This window comes from Triturus cristatus, chromosome 9 (assembly GCF_964204655.1).
Source record: "Triturus cristatus chromosome 9, aTriCri1.1, whole genome shotgun sequence".
In the NCBI taxonomy this organism is placed as follows: domain Eukaryota; kingdom Metazoa; phylum Chordata; class Amphibia; order Caudata; family Salamandridae; genus Triturus; species Triturus cristatus.
The window spans coordinates 449,461,765-449,488,117 of NC_140592.1; the positions used below are offsets into that span (position 1 = coordinate 449,461,765).

General features: G+C 48.7%; 1 pseudogene across 1 annotated transcript in view; it reads right to left on the reverse strand.

Moving 5' to 3' along the window:
- Positions 1-26,353, reverse strand: part of LOC146798117 (cytochrome P450 2C16-like) — a 592,094-nt pseudogene that overhangs the window by 431,670 nt on the left and 134,071 nt on the right. Inside the window, exons 3-4 of the transcript XR_014968608.1 lie at positions 16,808-16,957; positions 6,062-6,222 (exon numbers count right to left, since the gene is read on the reverse strand). The product of XR_014968608.1 is annotated as a cytochrome P450 2C16-like (transcript). The remainder of the gene's footprint in view (positions 1-6,061; positions 6,223-16,807; positions 16,958-26,353) is intronic.

Genomic DNA, 26,353 nt, shown 5'->3' on the forward strand with positions numbered 1-26,353 from the left:
CTGGCCAGGCGTGGCCAGAGAGCTTGAATAAAGGAGCGGAGGTCGCACGGGACTTCCGGCTCGTACTGTGTAGCTGCGGGTCTGGTGTCTGTTATTGTCCACTGTGAGGTCTGTGGGCTGATACATTTATGCATGCGCAGAAACTCTACATTGGCGACGAGGATGGGATCCTCACCACGACCCGCCCGCATCTCCCAGCTAATCTCTGCGGCCTGACCCTGCAACTGCCAACATCGGGGAAAGACGGGGGCTGCCAGCGAGAGCGCCGGGGGCGAGCGCGGACATCGAGCGCTGTGTCGAGCGCGTACCTTGTGGCGCCCGAGAGCGGAGGCGGTGAGTGGCATCTGGCGCGTGAGCTCAGCATCAGCATTTGGCCCGCTCGTGCTCCCGGCCCGATCAACACGGGCGTGAAGCCCCGCCCCCTGGCAGCACGATCCGGCGCGAAGGGCCCAGAAGTCAGCGCCCACGCGACGATCCTTCAGGAGGGAAAAACAAGTGGCAAGAAGCGCATACCTGCACACCCAACTGCCAGTTAGCCCTGCAGTGGCACATGAACTCGAGTGGCTGCCCCTCACCTGCCTCCACGTGGCTCACAGTCAGTAAGGCACCATCACAAGGCCCAGAAAACACAGAGTGACACACAAAGCTGAGGCACAGAGCCTCATTGAAGGAAAGCAAACAAATCAAGTATCACCAAGACAGGAGCCCTGCACTCTGCCAGGGTCATTTCTAACCTACCAGCGTCTTCGTCGCAACAAGCAGCCCCACAGGCAGTGGTCCCAGCGGCACTACCACTTCCTCAACACTCCCAAATCAGCGCATTGCCTCCATTCAGTGAGCTGATTGACCCGGCCACTGCGTCGCCCAGATGGACCGTCTGGATTGGCCATCTGGATAACTATTTTATCGCCACCAGAGAAACCGATGGGGCCGTGAAACGCTCCCTGCTTCTCCATTTCGCAGGGGACGAGATCTACAAACTTTTTGCACACTTCTGTAACACAGGACCTCCAACAGACTATGATGCAGCGGTGAGGGCCCTGAATGCGCATTTTGACCCTCAGCTAAACCCCGATTACGAACGCTTTAAGCTCCGCCAGGCACGCCAAAGAGAAGGAGAATCTATGGATGCATTCCACGCACGACTACGGGAATTGGCCAGCACGTGCACCGAGGACGACCAAATCAAGGAAGTACGGTCACAAGTAATCCAGGGGTGCCGCAACAAAGCCCTACGGACCCTCATACTCTGGCAGCCGCGCATTCTGCTAGAAGACATCCTGGTGCTAGCGCGGTCCCACGAGCTATCAGACGTCAGAGCGACAGCTATGGACGCCGCCTTGATCCAACCAGGAGAGCAGCCAGTAACAATAAAGACGGAGAAGGTGGACGCGATACACACGCAGCAGAAAGGAGCCCGAGGCTGGTGGCTGCCTAGAAGCGCGCGAAGATCATAGTGTGGGTACTGCGGAAGAGAAGAACACCCGCCGGAAGAATGTCCAGCACGAGGCAAGGTATGCTCGAAGTGTAACATCCCTAACCACTTCGCAAGCGTATGTCGAGGCGGCATGAGGAACAGAGGAACCGCCAGCCGCCGACCACCATCAAGAGCAGTCAGGCACCTGACGCTAGAAGAAGCGTAAGTCACGAAGGGAAGTAGGCCAGCAACGCAACGCAGGCAGTATCTCGAGGACTCGTCAACTGACGAAGAAGAGGAGTGTCACATGATTTCGTTTGCCAGCGACCTCAAGCGAAGACGACGACCGCAGCCAACATGCTCCATCGAAATCGCGGGTTCTCCCGTGACTGCGCTTATCGACACAGGGGCGTCAGTAAATGTTATGGGATGCCAACAATACAAGCAGTTAAACCCAAGGCCAGCTCTACTACCATCACAGGTGAAGATTTTCACATATGGCAGCCAAACGCCACTGCATCTGAAAGGCAAAATGACAGTCCAAGTGAAAGGCGAGGACCATGAAGTTATCACAACGTTCCACGTGGTTGACCAAGAGGCGGACATATTGGTAGGGAGCCACACCGCAGAGGATTTAGGTCTCGTGACATTTGCCAACACGGTAAGGACACTACAGACTGAAGAGATCCTGGCGATGTTCCCCCGGCTGTTCAAGGGCCTAGGGAGCATAAGAAGACCGCCTGTGAAGCTCCACATTGATAGGGCAGTAGCGCCAGTAGCATTACGACACCGACGGATACCATTCCACCTCTGGCCGCTCGTAGAACAAGAATTAGAAGAGCTGGAGCGACAAGGCGTCATAGAAAAGGTGACGGGACCCACCCCGTGGGTGTCCCGGAGTGGTGATAGTGGAAAAACCGAAGCAGCCAGGGAAGATCCGGCTTTGCATTGACATGTGCATGCCCAACCAAGCCATCAAGAGGAAGAGACACATCACACCCACCGTAGATGACATCCTAGCAGACCTAAATGGCTCCCGGTGGTTCTCCAAGTTGGATCTTAACGCGGGCTATCACCAACTGAGGTTAGCCAAAGAAAGTCGGTACATTACCACTTTTTCCACTCACCTAGGTCTCCGGCGCTACAAACGACTAAACTTTGGCATTTCCTCTGGGGCAGAGATCTTCCAAAACACAGTAAAAGAACTACTATCAGGTCTTCAGGGAGTTCTAAATGTCAGTGACGACATTCTGATCCACTCGGCAACAATGGAAGAGCACCATCGGCACCTGAGAGCAACCCTCCAGCGACTGGCTGAGTATGGGGTGACCCTCCACAAAGATAAATGTCAATTTTTCAAGAAGTCTATTGGTTTCTTCGGCTATGTGTTCAGCCAAGATGGCGTGAAGGTAGACCCCCAGAAGTCTCAGGCGATCCAACATGCTCCGGCTCCTCAGACGACATCGGACGTAAGGAGTTTCTTGGGTATGGCAACATATTGTGGACGTTTTATCCCCGACCTTGACACAATATCCGAGCCCCTGCGAGCACTGACGAAGAAAGATGCAGTGTGGATGTGGGGTCAGAAAGAAGAGGAGGCTTTTCGCAAGGTAAAAGCAGCACTGCAAGAAAAGACAACCATGGCATACTTTGACACCGCCAAAGCAACAGAGCTGATAGTCGATGCCAGCCCCATCGGCCTATGAGCGCTGCTGACCCAAGAAGTAGAGCCCGGGAGACGGGTTCCCCTAGCATTTGCAAGTAAGGCGCTTACAGCTACCGAAACTAGGTACTCACAAATCGAGCGTGAAGCGCTCGCCATCAAATGGGGGTGTAATCATTTCCATCTATACCTCAGCGGGCATCCCTTCCGGGTCGTAACAGACCACCAACCACTACTGTCAGTGTTCAAAGGCACCTCGCTGCATCCACCACCAAGGATCGAGCGCTGGGCCATACAATTGCAGCACAACCAACTAGATTTAGTATACAGACCAGGAGCCAGAAACCCGGCCGACTTCCTGTCGCGGCACCCATCGAACCTAGCTGCCGACCACTCCCACCAAGAGCAGCAAATAGAAGACTACATAAACATGATCTCCCCGTGGGCCTGTCCCAAAGCCCTCACAATCGAAGAAGTCAAAAGGCACACGGAGAATGATGCGGTCCTCCAGCGGGTGGTTACTGCCCTGAAGGCCGGGTCGTGGGAACATTTCCTACACAATATCAGCGGATGGACCGAGACCGACCGAAATCGGCTAGGGAAACTATGGAAGATCCGAGACGAGCTAAGCGGGGCTGACAACGGAGTGATTCTGAGGGGATCCAAGATTGTAGTGCCAGCGGACCTTCAAGAACAGACAACCCTGCTGGCGCACGAGGGCCATCAAGGGATCAACAGGATGAAATCCAAGATGAGAGAGAAAATGTGGTTTCCGGGGCTAGATGAAGCAGTCGAGAGGGTCGTCAGGAACTGCCGAGCATGTCAGCTCACCAGTAGTCAGGAGTCGCCAGCACCGGTAATAACGGAAGAACCAGCTCCGTCCCCGTGGTCGTGGGTGAGTCTAGACTTTGGAAGCTTTCCAGACGGGAGAGTAACAACGGTCATCGTCTACAGCTACACCAAGTATCCCATCGTGGAAATACTTCCATCTACAGCATTCCACCATCTGCGGCCAGTGTTGGAAAAGGCATTCGCACTATTCGGACTAACACAAGTCGTCAAAACGGGTAATGGGCCCCCGTTCCAAGGGGGAGAATTTAAAAAATTTCTGGTGCAGCTCGGGATCAGGGATCAGTGGCCGCAAGCAAACGGCAAAGTAGAACGCTTCATGCGAACCATAAACAAAGTATTTTGCATCGCCATGGCCGATCAAACAGATCCCGAAGCAGCCCTCCAGACATTCCTGCGGGAATATAGAAGCACACCGCATTGCACCACCCAGAGGGCACCATGGTCGCTGATGCTGGCAGGACCTCAGAGAGACACTCTACCCATGGCTGACACCTGGGCACCACAACCCTATGACCCAAAACGCACACAAGATCGCAGGCTGGCAACCAATGACAAGACCAGCAAAAAGAGTAGAGCCCGCTCCCGAGTCATCATGCAAGGTCACATGGTGTTTGTGAGGAACCGCTGGGGTGGAGGCAAGTTCCGCACCGCCTATGAGCCGGGGCTATGGATGGTGACAAAGATCAGGGGAACTGCAGTTACGGCGGAGAAAGGAGGAGAGACCATCCCCCGGAATGTGTCGTGGTTCAAAAGAGTCCAAGCCCCAGAAGTTGATGTGCCGGCTGGCCACCAACAAGCGAGTAATGACACATACCAAGAAGAGGTACATCCCGGCCAGACAGAAGAAGCAGGTAGAGACGAGGGACTAGTGAGTCGGGAGCCGGGGGATGAACCAACACCCAGCTCAGGATGCCCCGAAACGAGCAGCCCAACCGCCAGCCAGCGCCTACGACCACAGCGATATAATCTCCGGCCTAATCCACAACCGAGCCAGAGACTTGTGGAATTCGCATGTTGAACTATGAGAGAGCTTTTGTTAAAATCTAATTTGGGAAGGGATGTAGCGGTCTAGTGTTCAGGCAGGCCGACAAGGCCACCGGAATAAACCCCACACATTGTATCACTCTCTGGCCAGGCATGGCCAGAGAGCTTAAATAAAGGAGCAGAGGTCGCACGGGACTTCCGGCTCGTACTGTGTAGCTGTGAGTCTGGTGTCCGTTATTGTCCACTGTGAGGCCTGTGGGCTGATACATTTATGCATGCGCAGAAACTACACCTGCCACAATATTTTGGTCGATATTTTTGTCATTTCCATGATATGTATAGAAACACAATATTGTAGTAAACAATATTTTTCGCACAATATTTTTGTCAACAATAGTTTTTACCACTATTGTGTCAGAGAACCTCATTTGAATGTACTCTTCTTGAAGCAGCTTTTGCAACCACATATTCAGTACTATCCGATTATCAGACTGCTGCGTCCAAGGTATATACTTATATTTTTCTCATTCTCTCCCTATAAAATTCAAGTTCTACATTTTCTCCATATACACATTATCTCTGCTGTGTTCTGAAGCTATATAGTTTCTCCTGTCCTTGCCCCCATCCTCCGGCAGTACTTAATGCTGCCCATTGGTAATTGTGTTGAAAATCAACTATTGCCTCTATGTGAAAGCTTGTTTAGCCCTGATTGTAAATTATTTTTAAATAGTGTTCTAGGAGGCCTCCCCTTTCTCAATACTAGTATACACAGCAATGCTACTTACAAACCCAACAGCAATGCTACTTACAAACCCAACTGTGCAAATATGAAACATGCCCTAATAATATTTGCATCAACAATCACAAATGAATATCTTTGGATGCCAAGGGAATCCCATGGTTAAAGATAGATATCAAGCTTACCTATAGACATGGACAAGTCTCTTCGGAGGGGCGTAGTTATGACTGTTGCAGGAGCCCTGGGACACCAGAGTATGAGGGATGGGTGCTGATTTTCCGGTTTGTTTTAGGGCCCACAACACCCGTGCTACATCACTCTCTTATTTTACATCATGGCATACAATCAGGTGTGAGATAGTAGTCAAAGCAATCACAGTCAATCACCATGTTTTCAGACATATTACCTGTCCCCAGGAGGACCCGACGAAGCGGAAATGATCATTGAAACGCTGGAGCAGATTTAGAAACGTTTTGTCTTCATAATCAAACCGGTTTCCAAAGACAACTGAGGAGATGACATTGGACACTGCTTTGCTGAAGAAAAATGTGGGGTCAAAGGCCTGCTCTGCAGTAGGTAAAGAAAAAAGAACAAGCTTGTATTAGACAGTAAGCTCTGTAAAGTTGTGTCTGCTTTCATCATGTTAACTTAATGTAAGATGATTTAATAGTTTGCACTCTCCCATTACGTCCTTCCTCTGAATCCAGAGTTTGAGAATTTCTTGGGATAAAAAGATGAACAGAGCTTGTACAAGGGTGTCTTGATGAACAGGCTTTAAATAAGAGAGGTATTCAGACGCTCACTAAAAATATTCATTTTGATTTTAGATCTTCTAATGCAGCTAGACCTCTTGTTAAGTCATTTTCCTCTGTATGATGTGAGCGAGGCATTATCTGTGTTCCTACGGGTCTACGCAATCCACATCTACCTCCAGGCTGCTGCATACATCCATCCATATAGCATGGACACTGACAAGGAGTCACCCAGATGGAACCCAGCCGTGAATGGGCAATAGAACTCCTGCTTCTGTTTCCAACGTGTTCTACTTCATTGGCTTCTAAGGAACCATGGCAGATTTATGAGGCCCGTTGCGCCATCGGAACGTCACTTTTTGTGACGTTCCGTGGCGCAGAAGCCTGCGTGATATTTATCAGGCACCACTGAGCCACTTTTTGTGGCTTAATGCTGCCTCGTTAATATCAGTCCCTTTAACTCAGTGTTCTGCGTTAAAGGGGAGTGCAATGGGTGTTGCTGGGGGCGTTCCCAGCAACATCCATGGCCTTTTGACACTGCCCCAGATTTACGAGAAATCGTAAATCTGAGGCAGCGCCAAAAGCTTACGCCTCCCCAGGGGAGGTGTAAGGGAGGCGCAACGGGGAGAAATATCTTTATTTCTCCTCGTTTTTCCTTTTTCTATGTGTGCTGCATTCTGGCGCAGGGGAAAAGGACAGGAATGCGCCGCATTTTATAGATACGGCGCATCCCTGCCCTTTTCTTTGGCCGTAGGGAAGCGCAGCAGGAAGGCCTGCTGCGCTTCCCTACGGCAAAACCTCATAAATCTGCTCCATGTCTCCAAGCGACACTTTACGGGTCAATTCTGTTTTTTTTATTTTCCAAAATGTGAGCAACAGAAATTAATACAAAGAAAAGACAAAGTGCACACCAGTGCTTACAACACGAAGGTTTCATAAGCACCAAGCTCAATAAAACGTAAAATGTCTGTGTTGACAACTAAACAAAACCCCCATGCCCTTCCCCAGCACTAATACTCCTCAGGATAATTATATTTTGGGAAATATTATATAGTTGTTTCATACAATCTCAAATAAGCAAAGAAGATTAAATTAAACAATGAGTAGGTGATAAAACATGGAGCACAATGTACTTTTTGCAAAACCTGTAAGTCAAGAAAATACAGGGTTTGCCATGGCATAATACCTTCTACAATAAACAAAAGCCATTTTGTGAATCAGAACAACTTTTCAGAATCGCAAATTGTTTCATAGGAAATCTAAACCCTGCAAAGTCCAACACTTTCCCTAGTGTTGCTTAGATTGGAGTGGAAATGCAGATCTAACACCTCCAAAGTTGTACACTTTCCCTGATTTAGCTTATGTGGGAGTAGGAATAGTAAACCAAACCTCTCTAAAGACCAACACTTTCCCTACTGTTGTTTAGGAGGGAGTGGATTTAATAAATCTAACCCCTCCAAAGTCCAGTACTTTTCCTTATTTTACTTCGGTTATAGTAGGTATAGTAAACAAGGGAGGCTCCTCCATGTGGGTGGAGGAGCGTTGCCCCACTGCTTTCTCGCAGTGCGAGAAGCAGAAACATAAAATGGTATTATGAATACCATTTTATGTTTCTGCTTCTCGAATTGCGAGAAAGCAGAAGGGTTTGATTGGAGCGGTCCTGCTCCAAGCAGGGAAGGAGTGGTTTGCCCACTGTTGTGGGCGCTGATGGTAGACCAAACCAGTCATGCACACTTTCCATTTTCTCCACGTAGGCTGCATGCAGCTGCATGGAGAAAACGGCCTCCCCATAGACACCTGTGCGGTTCGCGTACCAGCCAATCAAAACACTGCCATTGCAGCGTTGTGATTGGCTTAGGGGAGGGGAGGGAGGCTGCCTGCTTGGCTGCTTTCTGTGTGGAGGAGAGGCAGGGGACGTCGCGGGACCAGACTGGAGCCGGCCGCAAAGGTAAGTTCCAATAAAAAAATATATTTAAAATTAAACCCCCCACGCGAATCCCTCCCCGCGTGACCACCCACCCCCTAACCCGTGTGTCACGATGGCCGGGATGTGCTCTATAGGGGTCCACCTCTCATCTGCCCCCAGTCCGGAAAACGTATTATACACACGGACTCAGGAGATAGGTGAGCGAGGGAAGGAAGGGGAGGAACAGCTGGGAGAGGGACCTGTAAAGACACAAACACACCATAAGAGTTACGATAACTGAATATACCCCTGTCCTGTTACCCAATTCTCTCTCCTGTAACTCTCTCACCTGCCACCTCCTCCACCACCGTGTAGTGAAAGGCGCTAGGTCAGGGGAGTACCCGTACCACAGTTAAATGTAAATGTAAATGTGCAAGAATTTATATAGCGCAAATCACCAAGCGGTCTCTAAGCGCTTGCTTAGGGAACCCATCCTGGTATTCCCCTGTGAGATAACCCGGCAGGGCATCCGCAAGGTGAAAGCCAGGCATCCCGCCGCGAGGGGCCCATGTGGAGATTAAGCAAGCTATTGCCCAGAGTCGCAGAGTGTGAACCCATGAATCGAGTATGCACTGGAGCGAGAATTATCAAGTCCATGGACATTTATGGACTCAAGACCCAGCAGAGCCGGGAATTGAACCCTGGTCCCAGGCTGACCTCTGCTTCCAGGTCTGCCTCCTCTAACCAGTGAGCCACACTTCTCCACTGGATGACGGATATGCAGCTAGGGTGCGACCTAGACACTGGTCCCTCAGGAGATAGTACACTGGAAATCGAGGAGCAAAGGACAGCACTTCCAATCAGTGCTTAATGCTCCCGAGTGCACTCAAACAGCAGGGTCATAGAAGTAAACGAAAGAAGATGCCTTCCTGAAGGCAGAAGGTGGGGGTGTCGGGGGTGGAGGTTCTCCGGCGCCGTCTTCCCGAGTCTTGAATTCCTGGAGTGGACGTCGGCACAGGAGCGAAGGTGTCTGTGCGAAGGTTCAGCAGAGGGCCGAGGCAGCAGCACAGGACCGAAGGTTCAGCGGAGGATCAAAGGACAATCAAGAATCATCGGCACCACTCTCTGGACGCGTTGGGCTATATCCGCTCTGCCAAGCGTAACGCGGGTCACGTGGGGCGTGCATGGCCGAGCGCGCCGCGGGTCACGTGGGGCATGTTCCTCTGGCCTTATGGGGAGTGTAGTTCACGCAGAGTCCGTGTGGGGGAAAAGGATGTTTGCGGTAATGCGAAGAGCGCGTTATCGGTACTTGGCTCGTGACAGTACACCCCCCTCCCGCCGCATCAGGCGCTGAGAGCAGCCCCGGGTTTACCAGAACTACGCCGGTGAAAGGCCGCCACCAGGCGGGAAGCATGAATTGCCGTCGCCGGCTCCCAAGAATTCTCCTCAGGACCATACCCTTTCCACGCCAAGAGGTACCAGACCCTGACCCGCACCAGCTTAGAATCAAGCACCCTTTTCACCACGTACTCCCGCTCATGCTGCACCCATACGGGAGGAGGGACTTTTTTCACAGGGCATTGTGAGGGTTTGAGCAAAGACACGTGGAACACGGGGTGAATGCGCATGTGCGCCAGGAGCCGAAGTTGCACCGCCACGGGGTTGACATGGCGGACCACCGGGTAGGGGCCTATGTACTTGGGGTTGAACACACTGGGTCTCTTAAACTTGATGTTCTTAGTGGACAACCATACCCTGTCCCCCTTGTGGTACACGGGATTGGGCCGGCGGTGTTTGTCGGCTTGTGCCTTGTATCACTCTTTTGCAAGGCGAAGGTTCACGCGGGCTGTCTTGAGGGTGGAGCGTATCTGCATGAGCCTGTGTTGTAGAACAGGGAGAGCTACGCGTGCGTGAGGGAGCAAAAAAGGGGTGAAACGGGGGTGGAGCCCCGAAGAGAGGAAGAAGGGTGTGTGTTGTGTGGACGCGTGTAAGGTGCTGTTATATGCGATTTCCGCCACCCACAGCCAGTCCACCCACGCCTCGGTGGCCTTGTCCACGTAGCATCGAAGATACTGTTTCAGGGTTTGGTTGAGGCGCTCAGTTTGTCCATCAGATTGGGGATGAAAACTCGTGGACAGGGATGATTGAATGCCCAATTCGGTGCACCAGACCTTCCAAAAACGGGCGGTGAACTGGGATCCTCTGTCTGACACGATTTCAAGGGGAAGTCCGTGCAGCCGCACAATGTGTGTTAGCATGAGCCTTGCCAATGTACCTGCCGTGGGTGTCTGTTTGCACGCTATGAAATGCCCCATCTTTGTGAGGAAATCGATGACCACCACGATTGCCGTACAGTTTTGGTCTTTAGGTAGTCCCACAATAAAATCGACCGATATCTTTTCCCAAGGATTCATAGGGGTCGGCAGCGGAAGCAGAAGGCCTTGTCTTCTGCTGTGGTCGGTCTTCATCTGGGCACATACGGAGCAGTCTTTCACCCATCGCAGCACATCAGGTCGAACCGAAGGCCACCAGAATTGTCGCAGGACCCTTTTCTAGGATTTTGGTGCCTCCCATATGACCGGCGCTTGGTACTTCGTGACACCAGCAGAACACAAGCTTCCGGAGGCGGAGAGTAGGGACCAACACCCGTGAGCCACACATGGGAAGGCCTTGGTGCAGTCGCCATTCCTTGTGGCTTCGTAACCAGGAGGCCCAAGCGAACGACCGTATGCCTCGTTTTACTCCTTGCACGAACGTCTCCGTTTCCACTCGTCCCACCACCTTGTCGGGTGAAATAATGGGCTGTTCTGAATCCGCCGAGGGGAGATAGACCGTTTCCCGTCGTGACAAGGCGTCCGCCTTCCTGTACAGCGTTCCTGGTCGGAAGGTAACAAGGAAGTGGTACTCCGCGAAGAACAGCATCCACCGTCGTTGGCGTGGCGAGAGATGCCGCGCTGACAGTAAGAACTGGAGGTTGCGATGGTCTGTGTAGACCGTTACCTGGTGTTGAGCGCTCATCAGCCAGTGTCGCCATTCCAGAAAGGCTTCTCGGATGGCCAGCAGCTCCTTCTCGGCGATGGTGTAATTTCTTTCAGCGGGGTTTAGTTTCCTGGACAGGTAGGCCACGGGATGGAGCTGTCCGGTGTCTGGATGCCTTTGTGACAGAACGGCTCCCACGGCGATGTCAGAGGCGTCGGCCTCTACGATAAATGGAAGTTCAGGTCTGGCGTGTCTCAGGATAGGGGCGGAGGTGAAAGCCGTTTTGAGCTGCTCGAACGCCATCTGCGCCTCGGGGTGCCAGGAAAACAGTACGCCTTTGCGTGTCAATCTCGTGAGTGGGGCCACCAGCTGAGAGAAATGGTGGATAAAGCGCCTGTAAAAGTTTGAGAAGCCGAGGAAACTCTATACGTCTTTGACGTTTTGAGGTGGAGGCCAGTTCACAACGGCTTGTACTTTGCGGTCCGTCATGACCTGTCCGGCGGGTGTTAGCAGGACGCCCAGAAACTCCACTGTAGTCACGTGAAACTCACACTTAGTGAGTTTACAGTACAAGCGATGTTCACGTAGAGCTTGCAAAACCTGTCTCACATGGACGACGTGCTCTTCCGGGTTGGGCGAAAAGATTAGAATGTCGTCGATGTACACTATAACAAATTTATCCAGGAAGTCTCTCAAGGCCTCGTTGAGGAAGAACTGAAAGGCGGCAGGGGTGTTGCAAAGCCCGAAGGGCATTACTAGATATTCGAACAACCCATACCGCGTCTTGAAGGCCGTCTTCCATTCGTCACCCTCTCTCATCCTCACTAAATGGTACGCCCCACGGAGGTCCAGTTTGGTGTATTGGGCAGCTTCCCGAACCTGTTCGAGCAACACCGGAATCAACAGCAATGGGTATTGGTTCTTTATCGTCACTGCATTGAGGGCGCGATAGTCTATGCAGCATCGCAACTCGCCGTTGGCCTTCGGGATGAAGAAGAGCGGAGATGCCGCGGGTGACCGGGAGGGGTGTATGAAACCCAACGCGACGTATGTGTCCAGGTACTCTCGGAGGTGGCTCGTTTCGGGCCCGTGAGTGCGTAAATGCGGCAACACGGGATGACGGCCCCTGGTTCCAAGTCTATGCGACAGTCGTAGGCCCGATGTGGAGGCAGCTCCTCTGCCTTCTGTTTGTCGAATACATCTGCATAGGTGCCATACCAGGCAGGAAGAACCACTTCCTTCTCTTCCGCCGTGGCAACATATTGTGGAGATGCCAACGGTAGGGCCGGAGAGGAATCGGGCACCGTGCATTGTTGTCGGCAAAAGGCGGAACAAAAGGATATCGTGTTCATGGACCACTTGATGGTTGGTTCATGTCGTCTAAGCCACGGCAGGCCCAAGATGAGTTTGCACCGGGGGGCTTGGATAATGTTCAGGGCAAGCCATTCACCGTGGGTTCTCCCGATGGTCATCCAGACGGCAGGTGTGACGTAACGGATGGGTCCGGATTCCAACTCCTTTCGGTCTACGGCGTAGACGAGTTCAGGTGTGGGTTTAGTTAGGAGCTTCACTCCCAATCGCTGGGCCTCTGCTTCATCCAGAAAGCAGCCGGTGGCCCCGGAATCAATCATGGCACGAATCGTCCGGGTCGTTTGGTTGATTACTAACTCGAGCGTAAGGAAGAAATGGTCCGGTTCTTTGGCAGCGTTCGACTCCATAGAAGGGATGGAGTGGTAGCTTGAAGGCTTCCCTTCGTGGTCCTTCAAGCCCGAGCGTTTCCCGCTTCTCCGTCGCCAGTCACCGCTGCCGCTTGCCCCGCGCGAGGCCGCCCAATCTTGGGTCGAACGGGGCATTCGTGGAGGTAGTGGCCTTTTTTGCCGCAGTACAGACAGAGGCCCTGTTTCCTGCGGTAATCCCTTTCGCTCAGTGCTAGTGACGCTCTTACCGCCCCGATTTCCATGGGTTCGGATCTGGACAGTCCTTGCTCAGGAGCTCGTGTCTGCTCGCATGCAGGAGGGGTTCTCTCCTTCCTTCTATGGTCCCCCTTTCTCTCTCGAAGTCGGTATTCTAGTCGAGAGGCGAGCTCCACCATTGCGGCACAATTGCGGGGTTGGGGGTCTATTTGGGCTATGACATCCTTCAGCTCCTCCGTTAACCCCCTGTAGAAGATAGCGAACTGTTTTGCTTCCGGCCAGTCCGTTTCCGCTACTAGACGTCGGAAACTGTTGAGGTATCCGAGGAAGTCGGTACTGCTTTGTTTAAGGTCTAGAAGATCACGGTCCGGGGAGAAGGTGTCGGCTCGTCGATCGAAGGTTCTCTCGAACTCCACTCGGAATGCGTCCCAATCGTACAGCAGGGCGTCGTCTCTCCGGACAATCGGGACCGCCCATTGAGCCGCTTCTCCGGTTAGGTATGAGATAAGGAACGCCACCCTTGATTGGTTGGTGGAGAACAGTTTAGGCTTACAGTGGAAATGCAACAGTATTTGTGTCATAAACACCTGTACCTTCTGAATATCCCCATGAAACTTTTGGGAGGGGCCAAGGGAACGTGAGCGGGCATTTCAACCACGACCTGGGGTGTTTGGGTAGGCGTTAAGCTACCTGCGTCAAAGGGGTTTCTTTGGAGTCGGTCTATCCGGGAGTGCAACGCTGCTGTGTCTTGCCGCGAAGCTGCCAACTCCACCTGCACTTGCGCCAAGGCTGCCACTACATCCTCTAAGGTGGCCATCCCCTATGTCAGCACAATCGGGAGGAGCAATAATTCGTGGGCCGATGATTCTGTCACGATGGCCGGGATGTTCTCTCCTCAGGATGGCGCTGATGCTCTATAGGGGTCCACCTCTCATCTGCCCCCAGTCCGGAAAACGTATTATACACACGGACTCAGGAGATAGGTGAGCGAGGGAAGGAAGGGGAGGAACAGCTGGGAGAGGGACCTGTAAAGACACAAACACACCATAAGAGATACGATAACTGAATATACCCCTGTCCTGTTACCCAATTCCCTCTCCTGTAACTCTCTCACTTGCCACCTCCTCCACCACCGTGTAGTGAAAGGCGCTAGGTCAGGGGAGTACCCATACCCCAGTTAGGGCATTGGATGATGGATATGTAGCTAGGGTGCGACCTAGACACTGGTCCCTCAGGAGATAGTATACTGCACCTCGTGGAGCAAAGGACAGCACTTCCAATCAGTGCTTAATGCTCCCGAGAGCACTCAAACAGCAGGGTCATAGAAGTAAACGAAAGAAGATGCCTCCCTGAAGGCAGAAGGTGGGGGTGTCGGGGGCGGAGGTTCTCCGGCGCCGTCTTCCCGAGTCTTGAATTCCTGAAGTGGACGTCGGCGCAGGAGCGAAGGTGTCTGTGCGAAGGTTCAGCAGAGGGCCGAGGTAGCAGCACAGGACCGAAGGTTCAGCGGAGGATCAAAGGACAATCAAGAATCATCGGCACCGCTCTCTGGACGCGTTGGGCTATATCCGCTCTGCCGAGCATAACGCGGGTCACGTGGGGCGTGCACGGCTGAGCGAGCCGCGGGTCACGTGGGGCGTGTTCCTCTGGCCTTATGGGGAGTGTAGTTCACGCAGAGTCCATGTGGGGGAAACAGGATGTTTGCGGTAATGCGAACAGCGCGTTACCGGTACTTGGCTCATGACACCATGAGTCATGACGGCCGCGACTGATAGTAAAATAAACCCGTCCAAACACCAATACTTTCCCTACTGTTGCTTAAATTGGAGTGGAAACAGCAAATCTAGTCCCTTCAAAGTGCATCGCTTTTCCTGCTTTTGCTTACACTGGAGTGAGAGCAATAAATCTAACCCCTCCAACCGTCAATACTGTTGCGTAGATTGGAATTCGAACAGCAAATATAACTTCTCCAAAGTCCCACTTGTTCCTGATTTTGCTTATGTTGGATAGGGAATAGAAAGAGTTGCGGCCAGCATGACTCGCGGGTGGGGAGGCGCATGGGGGAGGTTTAATATAAAATTAAAAGAAAAGTTAATTTACCTTTGCCGGCCCGGTCCCGCGTCATCTTCTTTGTAACAGGAAGCAACCGCAGACAGCCTCCCTCCCCTCCCCTAAGCCAATCACAACACTGCATTGTCAGCGTTGTGATTGGTCGGGACACCGACCAGCCAGGCGTCAATGGGGAGGCCATTTTCTCTGTGTAGGCAGGAGAAAATGGCAGCATGCACATGACTGGTTTGGTGGGCCATATAGGGTTGACCAAACAGTCACACTCACAACAGTGGGCAAGCCACACCTCCCCTGCCCTAGAGCAGGACTTGCCACCAGCCCACCCCAACGAAACCCTTCTGCTTTTTCAAAGTGCAAGAAGCAGAAATATAAAATGGTATTTATATTACCATTTTATGTTTCTACTTCTCGCACTGCGAGAAAGCAGTGGGGCGATGCTCCACCGCCCACATGGAGAAGCCGCCCCTGAAGAGAAAATCTAATTCCTCCTTACTCCAACTCTTTCTCTACTGTTGATTAGATTGGAATGGAAATAAATAGCTTTGGTTGGTCCTTTTTGCCACATCATATCAACTGGAGAAGGCATATTTGGAATTCACAAAGCTCCCCATAGCCTCAGATTCAATAGCTTACGACCTTGCACGTTTGTTTCAAAAGGCACCATTAGACCTACACAGTAATGTGGGATGTGACAGTCATTTGCCACAGAAAAGGGTGAATCTAAAAGTCAAGTCACTGCTCTTTTTATATCCAAGTTATAGCTTTTTCTAGCAGTAGTTACTTATGCCTAGCTGGACATTATTTTGCAAAAGTTACTGAACTAGGTAAATATTTAGAGGTCGTTTCAGAATGTACAGAGGCATCCTTTAAATCATCCCACAAGCTGCAGCCAAAGACCAGTGCTTTTTTCTCCTTGGGCAAAGCGACATAGACCATGAAACAATTGAAGTGTATCAATATGTCATGGCAGCCCTATTTCAGGTCCTTCAGTACAATGTGCATTGACTAGTGATGGATGCCCTATGAAAAATGTGGTTGAAATTTGAAAGAAAAGCATCCCAATTGAATGGTATTTGATTGATTGGATTTGAAAGGGTATTGCACAAGACACATTAGGAGATCTGCTGATACCTCTTTGGCATGTCCCACAACAGTTGGATGCGTGTCTAGGGCACTGTGCTGATATGCTCACAGGAACTGGCACCCCCTGCTGCCAGTGTGATATGATGAAGGCTCTTGGAGAGCAACTGAATGGCTCTACCGCACGTTTTCAAAGACATTTGCTGTCACCTCTAGCTGAAGCTTAAGCAAGAGGATAGATAAAGCGGGCAATTAGATATAGATATTGTCCATACTACCAATTGTGTAATTTCCTAGTTTTACTCAACCGCTTACAGTTTAGTACCAAAGGACTAATTCCCCAAGCTAAATTGAAGTTTGTGTCTCATTTCCCTGCACATGTGTTGTTAAGGTGTACATGTATGTGACAGGGTTTGGATTAGGTCAAATATTAAGTACTGTGGCAGTTGTAGTACCTTTAGTTTTTCTGAGCTCTTCCACCAATATTTGTGCCTCCTCCTGGATCCGCTCCTCAATGCTCCTCTTTCCCATCCCAAAATTCCTTAAGGTCATGAGCGAAAATCGTCGCATTTGCTTCCAGCGCTCTCCATTCGTAACTACGACCCCTGAAAAAGACACCGAAATTTTGTAATCAATCTTGGACGTAAAAAATTACTTTAAGAAGCTAAGATCATGACCCTAGAAATATGTTTCCTGGACAGCAGCACCACTAGACTCATATTTCATAGTGTAGGCTTTAATATTGATAATCTCCATTTTCCACCTAGTAATGCTGATTAGACCAACAAATACACTCTAGCATTGACAATATCTTTAGGCGCCTTGGTAACGCTGATTAGACCAACAAATACTCTATGGGGACTGGCGGCTCATAGCAGGAGAAGATCAGAATTTTATTGTCAGAAGAACAAACAAAAGCCAGAATAAGGTTCATGAAAGTACCTATTATCAGACCAAGATTCCCTATGCTATTCTCTTACATCACAGGCAGAATGCCTATTGGAAAAGTCTACGTGGGTGCTACACTCAGCTTCCTTTCTGTTGTTCTTCCTGCTATCACCATCCTTCTTCTCCTTTATGCTATCTAGATGCTACCAAGGAATGTTTCGTTTTGACAAGACATTGCTGAACTTTGATTATCCTGAGCACCCGAAAAAAGCTTGTCTCTTATTATTCTAATACATGTGCATCTGTGTCTTTGTAAAAGTGGTGAGAAGCACCGGATATCCTTCTGGTACCTTACCTCAATCAAAATCATCTCTACAAGTACATGTGCTGGAGCAGAGCTGTTTATCAAGCTCTCAATGCAAAATGCAGCGGCCAGAGCAGAGATGGAAATCAGATGGATTCTCCCCACAGCAGTCATGCACTGATTGTGCCTGAGTCGGGAGCTGCAGGTGCATCTTGGTGAATTGGAGGTGGGAGATGGAGCATCTCGGTATAAGAACACCACACATTGCTGCGTCAATAAGGTGTGTGAGAACGTTGTGGGTGTAGCCCTTCTGCATCCAGTTAAGACCCTACATGTGCAGTTGCATGTGGAAACCTTGCCCTCGCCATTTTGCTTCATATAAAAATAGGAAGTGATTTTTAATACAACAAGAGGAGCGGCCAATTTAGGATTACGATTGAGACGTGGATTGTTATTGCATGAGTATCGGGTACAGTTCTTTTTTTGTGTTTTCAAACTAGGTACTTATATAAGATCATTCAAAATATTAACAATGGAATAACAGTACCTATACACCGGGATTAAATAATGTTTGGCAGATATATAGGAAATAGGAATGATAACGCACGATTAAAAGAAACAAGGGAGGAATATAAATTATTGTTCATGTAAAAACTAAGAATAGAGCTACTATTAATAACCATAAAAAACTTATAAATATGGAAGTAAATAGAGAAATAGAATAAAAATGAATTGATTAAAAATGAGTATATATATAGTGGGCAATTGGTTTCCAAAAATTATGATATACAGAATTATTATGAGTAACATCAGATAAAGATAGACTAGCACCACATCTAGTTAACACTATCCATGACCACCATGGGTGTACTGATAATGAGGAAGAATCTTTCCAATTAGCCATAATGGATTTAAAAGCTGCTAAATCTAGAAAATTAAAAAGTTTAGATTCTAGAACTGACATATTCATAGAAAAAACTGCAGATTTAGAAATCAAAGTGGTATATGAAATTGTTCCTGAAAAATTGAATATACATTTGATAGTATCCCAAACCTCCATCCAAAATTTAAATATATTACATTCATAAAGCATATGTTTTAATGAACCTTCATGTAAATTACAATGCCGGCAAATAGAAGAAGGCAAAAGCTTAGCTTTAATTAGCTTTAGAGGAGTCCATAAACAGCTAAAGAGAGTTAAAGAGTTGGTTTGATATAAGGGCACTGGAAGCCATCCAGATACTTGATTTCAGCAGATTTTCTACCAAATTTCATCTGATAATGATAATTCTATTTTCCAGAAGTTAGAAATCATACCAATATTATTCCCCTGAAAATTAGACATCTTCTTATAGATTAAGGATACAGCATGAGGCGAGGTAGTTACTGTTTGAATATAAACCTATAAATCAGAAGTATTATTTGAGGGATATTACCAGAAAAGGAATCTAACTAAGAATTACCTAAAAGCTCGCATTTGGAAAAAGTAGAAGAATGTAAACCAAACTTTTGCTCCAATTCATTAAATGAGAGAAAGGCATTATTAAGGTATATGTCTTTGAGGAAGAAAATACCATTATTTATCCAAGTTTTCCAAAATTGCACAGTTTTGGAAAGTTTTAACTATGGATTATATCATAATGATATTTTCGAGGTATGGGAGACAGGAGATTGAAATAACAAATCTAAATCATGGAAGCTTAGTTTAGTGGATTTTACAATAACAGATTTATTAAGCAATGGTGTTGTATTAGACATTGTTATTAAAGTACACAAAGGAAAGGGTGCTATTAACCCTTTCTCTATAAGAAGCCATGTGGGAGGGTTAATGAGTTTTAAATGAAAAAACGAAATAAAATTTTGTTTTTTATATAAAAGCTTTGTGATAGTTAAAAAAAATCAGGTAAATCAGAACCCCCATTACATTTTACCATTTTCAATTTATTATAACGAATGTGAGGAGTTTTATTATTCCAGATACATTTAGAAAAAAGTTTACCAATAGTTTTATAAAATGACCTAGGGAATGGAGTCGGTAACATAGCAAGAAGATATAATATTTTAGGAGCAATTATCATTTTGATGGAGTCAGTTCAGTTCTTAAACTTTATTCGATCTCTTATAAAAACATATCATAAAAGCATCAATTCATCAAGTAAATCATACAACAGCGTTAAATGATCTAGATAAAAACCACAGTTTAAAACATTTAAAAGATCAATTCAAATGGAGTAATTTCATAGGTGAACTCTACCAGTGCAAATATTAGTTAAAATCATGTATGGGGCAACCATACAAACAGTTCCGGTGACTAGGGCCACCACCCTTTAAGTGCAAACAAAATTTCAATTTTTCCAGCAATTTAATTGAGAGAGTCCCAGTTCTTCCGCCTTCTCATGCATGCCTACAAGAAACAGACTACAGAGAAGCTCACAAAGGGGTCTTAAAGTGCTTTTAGGAAATACAGTGCCACCCTGCATTGGGTAAAATTATGGAGCCTTAAAATCGGGAAGATAATAGTTTTCCTTTCAATGTAATAAAACTTGCAAAAAAACACTATGTGTGGGTCGGATTGGGAAGAATGGTTGTCACAGGGGCAGAGGGGAAAATCTGAGGTTTGAACTTCCTTATTGGGAGGGCTAACATCAGAGGGATATAATTCAAGGTGAAGCGTAGTATGATGAGCTATATTAATGCATGAGAGATATGAAAAACCGTCGCACACTCTTGCAGGAATGAGATCATAAACAGCTACCGCCCTTTGTTTGTGGTTTTTTCCCTCCTGAGACAGTCAGCCCTTTAAACGTATAGCTCGATGATTTTCCTCTTCAAAACCTTCGTACACAGTGCGGGGTCACTAAATAAAATACCCTGCCCTATTGCAATCAATTAATCCTCTATGTAGCTGAGCCAACTAATCCTGCTACTGTGGTCCAGTTTCATGCAGCTATCAATTATACGTTGTGTTAAATGAACGGTTGACCTACGCCAGATCGAAAGCCAAAGCAGAATTGGGGCCAATCTAATGGAATCAAACGAGTGTGGTAACCCCAACTCCAAATGTAAGGTATAGTTGGATTGTGATTGGGGTAAGGATGCCCGATTTTTTAAAAAGTGTCTTCAATTCTCTGGAGAGTGTCAGCGTTAACCATCCCCCACAATCCCACCCCATACATCGCCATTGCCTTTGTTTTGGCACAATAGATGTTTTTAATCGTGTCCAAAGGACTGGCTCCCAGTTTTCTTGCAAAACCCTTAATAGCCTGCAGGCTCATTTCCATAGCAGAGGCTCTTCCCACAACCAGGTTTTTCCAGTAGTGGTTCTTGTCAAATAGGACCCCAGGTACTCATCCCCTGAGGACGCTGTGGACCGACTCTACTCCTCGCGGCCCCCGCTTCGCGGGAGCCGCTCGTGGGCTGGTTGTTCACCTGTGCCGCTGATAAGTGCGGGGACGCTTTTGGGTTTGCTCTTGCCTGATTTGAGAGGACGCTTTGCTGACATCTGAGGGACCCACCGGGGAGGCTGATCGCACGGGACTGCGAGGCCCAGGGTGCACACTGCCAATTCTTCCTGCACACCTGGTTCCTCTTCCCGGCCCCGCCTCCATTGATTGATTCCCCGCTTTCCTATAAAGTGCTGGGATACTGCTGAGTTCGCTGCTACTCACCCCCTGAGGACGCTGTGGACCGACTCTACTCCCCGCGGCCCCCGCTTCGCGGGAGCCGCTCGTGGGCTGGTTGTTCACCTGTGCCGCTGATAAGTGCGGGGACGCTTTTGGGTTCGCTCTTGCCTGATTTGAGAGGACGCTTTGCTGACATCTGAGGGACCCACCGGGGAGGCTGATCACACGGGACTGCGAGGCCCAGGGTGCACACTGCCAATTCTTCCTGCACACCTGGTTCCTCTTCCCGGCCCCGCCTCCATTGATTGATTCCCCGCTTTCCTATAAAGTGCTGGGATACTGCTGAGTTCGCTGCTACTCCCCCCCTGAGGACACTGTGGACCGACTCTACTCCTCGCGGCCCCCGCTTCACGGGTGCCGCTCGTGGGCTGGTTGTTCACCTGTGCCGCTGATAAGTGCGGGGACGCTTTTGGGTTCGCTCTTGCCTGATTTGAGAGGACGCTTTGCTGACATCTGAGGGACCCACCGGGGAGGCTGATCGCACGGGACTGCGAGGCCCAGGGTGCACACTGCCAATTCTTCCTGCACACCTGGTTCCTCTTCCCGGCCCCGCCTCCTCCACGCCCTCCCTCTCTTAAACATCCTCCCTGTCCCTACGCGCTAGCGGTACGCGCACGGGACGCAGACCGGGGCGAAGACCGGGCAAAGAGCGGGCCGTTTGAGGCCGTTCGAGGACAGTCGAGATCGGTCTCGGTCAGTCACCCTGTTACTTTGCCCTCCCGTGCCCCCCCCTGCTTGTTAGAGGATAGCCGCTGAAGAATGGCCATGAGGGAGACCCGAAGCAAGACTCAGAGTGCTGCTGGGAATCCTCAATGTACTTTGGACTCATACTTTGCCAAAGCTGGCACACTATTAATTGAGGACATCACCACACTGGAACGCCGCATCTCCCAGGAAATCGAATGGGTAAGAAGATCATCGTTGGGCCCCATAGCCGCAATAACAACCCCGACTCAGAGACTTGATGTCAGCCCAGAAATGGATGGGAGTGAGGGTTTACATGGATTGCTTGAATCGGCTAGATCGCCATGTCCCACTCTGCAAGGCACTTCCAACTCTGACTGTACTATTTCATCTCAGGTTGATCTTAGTATATTGCCCCTCCCCCTCCCCCAACTTAAACCTCCCCATTCTAAGACTAGTTCCAATACTTCCGTACTTCGCAGGGAGGATAATAGTTTGGGGTTTACGCAGCTCGACCGCAATGGGACAGGGGTGAGGGAAGGAGCCATTTCCAAAAATAGTAAGAAGCCCCAGACGCCACGGGGAAAAAAAGGTAAAAACACCAAACTTCTAGCCGCACCACAGGCCAAGAATTCTGAGTCTACTAATAAACGTCAAACATCACTACAATCTAAAGGGCACTTGCCACTTAATTTGTCATCAAACAAACCAGACATTACGGGTTCAACCCTGGGTGAGGAGGACATTACACTCTCAGATATCTATAATCTGATGAGGAGATTACTTAATCCCCTGGAAGCACGTCTGGGGAAAATTGAAACTTCCCTAAATCGTATTGTCAATGATATGACTAAATTAAAAGCTACCTGTGTAAAAGACAATACAGCCCCAGATATTGTCTCAAGTGGCGCGACGAATAATTTACCCCCCCCCCCAGTAACCAGTCTGAATCCTTCCACTCTTCCTTCTAAAACTTATATACCGCCTCTTCAACGCAAAGTACTAGCTTCTGACTCAATACCAAATAGAAGCCCAAATAAGAATTTGCCCGCATGTTGCACCAAGGGCTTGAATAAGAGCACCAGTGAGAAACCAATGATTATTAATCTACCGCCCGAGGCCAGCCCCTATACTATAATTCTAGCAGGTATTCCTCCTTTGAAAGAACCATCCCAAGAGTCAGTTGAATCGCTCAAAAACAAGGTTATCAATTGGCTCACAATTAATAGACCACTCCCCGTTGGAACAAGTAGCCAGGTTCTGATGGTAAGAAGAGTTCAATGGTTGGGTGGCCTGAAGAAATCTATACAGGGAGACTATGTTTTGGTCAATTTTAGAGACCCCAGGTCAGTCTCCCATATATCTAACTGGCCCTACCGTGACAGGGGAACCACTATTCAAGCTCTACCATTATCTTTCTTTTACCCACCTCTAGTACAAGCGCAGGGAGAGGGTGACTGGGAACTTGTACGCTGTAGAGGCCATAGGCAGAGCTATGAGAAAAGGGGCATCCCCTTTACGAACGACAAATCACACCTTGACTACTTCCCCACACAGAATAGATTTGGGAGTTTAGATTGGGTGGACTGACTGATTAGGATGAGCAATAAAGAGGAAAGTGTCCCACTTGCCCTAACCAAGGAACCCAACCTATCGGAGGCTGAGCCCAGGAACTTGGTAGACTACAATTTTTCAATCTTGGATATCCACCCAGATGAGGTGGTGTTTACCGCAGCCCCTGTCCCTGACAGGTGTATATCTCCAGCAAATGATCTGGGTAGTACCCTACTCACAGATGAATCCAATGGCATTACTAACCCCCATGTTATCAAAGTGCTATCGTGGAATGTGGCGGGCCTTGTAAACAAGCTACACTGCCCAGAATGGAACACATTTATCAGGAGCAAGGACATCTGTATGTTCCAGGAAACATGGGCATGTGACGAGGTGACGTACCAAGGATACGCATCATTCACCATGAAAGCAAAATGGGGAGGAAAAGGATGACCCTCGGGTGGACTGGCAATATGGCTAGCAGCTGACCTGGGATGTAGTGCTGTCCTACATTCAGTTTCCACAGAGGATATTCTTGTGGTACTATTGGAATGGCCCAACTCCAACAGACTCATGTTGGTAAATGCTTACTCCCGCCCAGTAACCCACGGGTCGGAATCCCGTACCATTGAGGAACTTGCTCTAGTTTTAAGCAAAATTCCTGTGGATACGCCCTACTTAATTGGTGGTGATTTCAATTGTCACTACGAGCCACCTCTCGCGGTCCAACTCACAACACTTACCTTAAAATTCGGTTTACGGGCATGCAATGGCCGGAAAAAATCCGATATCCCACCAAAACACACATTTAGCAGGGGTGGGAGGGAATCAAAATTGGACTACATTCTTGTCCCCTTAGCATCCTGGTCTTCTATCGTAGACTTTAGGGTTTTGCCAGGTGTGGATAGTGACCACCGTGCTCTTGAAGCAGAATACATTTTCCCTGATCGTGTGGTCATGAGGGAGCAGACCACGTCACTTCGGGCGGGCCTAACAATTGCCAACAACCGACGGAGAGTGAGATGAGAAAGATTACTTCTTAATCCAGACAATCTCCCCAGTCTTTATGCCCGGGCGATTCCTATCTTTACTAAGGCTCTGGAAGTCATTGATCGAAATGACTGCCCCGATAACTGGAATGAGTGGGGGACTCTTCATACAGACCTAACCCTGGCACTATCTGACATCCTTTTTACAACGCAGGGAGGACCCACTAAATGCCAACACACTCCTGGATGGTATAACTCTACATGCCGGAAGGCTAAATCAAACCTCCTGGCTGCACTGAAAGAGGGTTTAGGGATCGAGGTCATCAGGGCTAGGCGTTCAGTTTACAAACGCATGATTGGCGCTGCCCAAAAGGAATGGGAACACAATAGGTGGGAGAAACTAAAATTGACACTAGCAAAAGGTGATTCCCGCTTATTCTGGCGCCTCGTAAACACAGGGACAGATACACTACCTGACGCAACTGAACCTAATATCTCAGCTAATGCATGGCGTGATCATTTTAAATCCCTATATAGCACACTAAATACACCGGAGACGTCCAATTTTATTATTGACAATAACAGAGGGCACTTTTTTACTCTAAGGGAGGTACATGATGCGATAGACAGATTAGCACCAGGCAAGGCACCGGGACTTGATGGACTGCCTGGTGACTTATTTAAAAATGAACCAGCCGTCTGGGCGCCATACCTACTGTGCTTATTTAACTCCATTCTGGCCGGCATGGAGGTCCCAAATACTTGGTTGGGAGCAGAGATTGTCCCAATTTTCAAAAAGGGATCCCCTCTGCTCCCTTCCAATTATAGACCAATCAGCCTAATAGATGTCACACAAAAGTTGTTTGGTAGACTACTATTGAATCGTCTCCAAACTTGGATTGCAGAGAGGGACATATTAAGCCCTTTTCAGGCTGGGTTCAGGGAAGGCGTCTCTACAATAGACCAGATTTTCCGATTCAATTACTTATACTGGAAAACTGTGACTGCGGGCAAAGGCACGCTGTATACGGTCTTTGTCGACCTGCGGGCAGCATTCGACTTGGTCCCCCGTGCAAAATTATGGATGGTACTAAAAGATTTAGATGTTCCGGGCGATATCTTAACTATGCTGATGAGGCTCCACCAGGGCAACTATGCTAAAGTCAGATGTGGCAAGGGAGGTGCACTAACAGAGAACTTTCCCGTGGACACGGGGGTCAGACAGGGCTGTGTGCTCGCACCGACTCTGTTCTGCCTCTTCGTGAACGGTGTTATAGACTTCCTGACAGTGTGGTAAATAATTTAATTACCGGGACTTAATTTGATACAGAAACATAATGAAATAGCTCAGTAAATAAGAGGCAGAATCCGTGGTATTAGAGGTTCGGAATGGGCTTTATTCCAGAGGTCGATTATAATCGGTTGCTCCAGGTTCCATCACCACGAAGGTTCAGGAAGTGAAGTACATACGTTATTAACAATTAGTTACTTTTATACAATAAGCATTACAGTGAAGCTAATACAAGAGGCGTAACAATTGATAGTGGAGATAATATATTCATATATGGCAAAGATAGGCGTAACTGGGTGTGTTTACAGAACGTCATCAGATGTGATGTCATAAGAGGGTGGTTACATGAAAGAATTTCGCAATGTCAGCAGAAATACTTGGCAGAAATGCGCGCGCAGCAGCATGACGTGTGATTGACGTGCAACTAGGGGGTGAAGGGGACTTGACATTTAGCTTTACATGTGGCGACAGAAGTCTGGAGGGTCAAGTCAACCTAATCCCAAATCATATCTAACATCCTATGTTTAAAGAACTATGTTATCCAAAAGAGAGGTCTCTTCGAGTGGAATCTTATTCTATACTGACTATACTGACTATTAGTGCGTGTA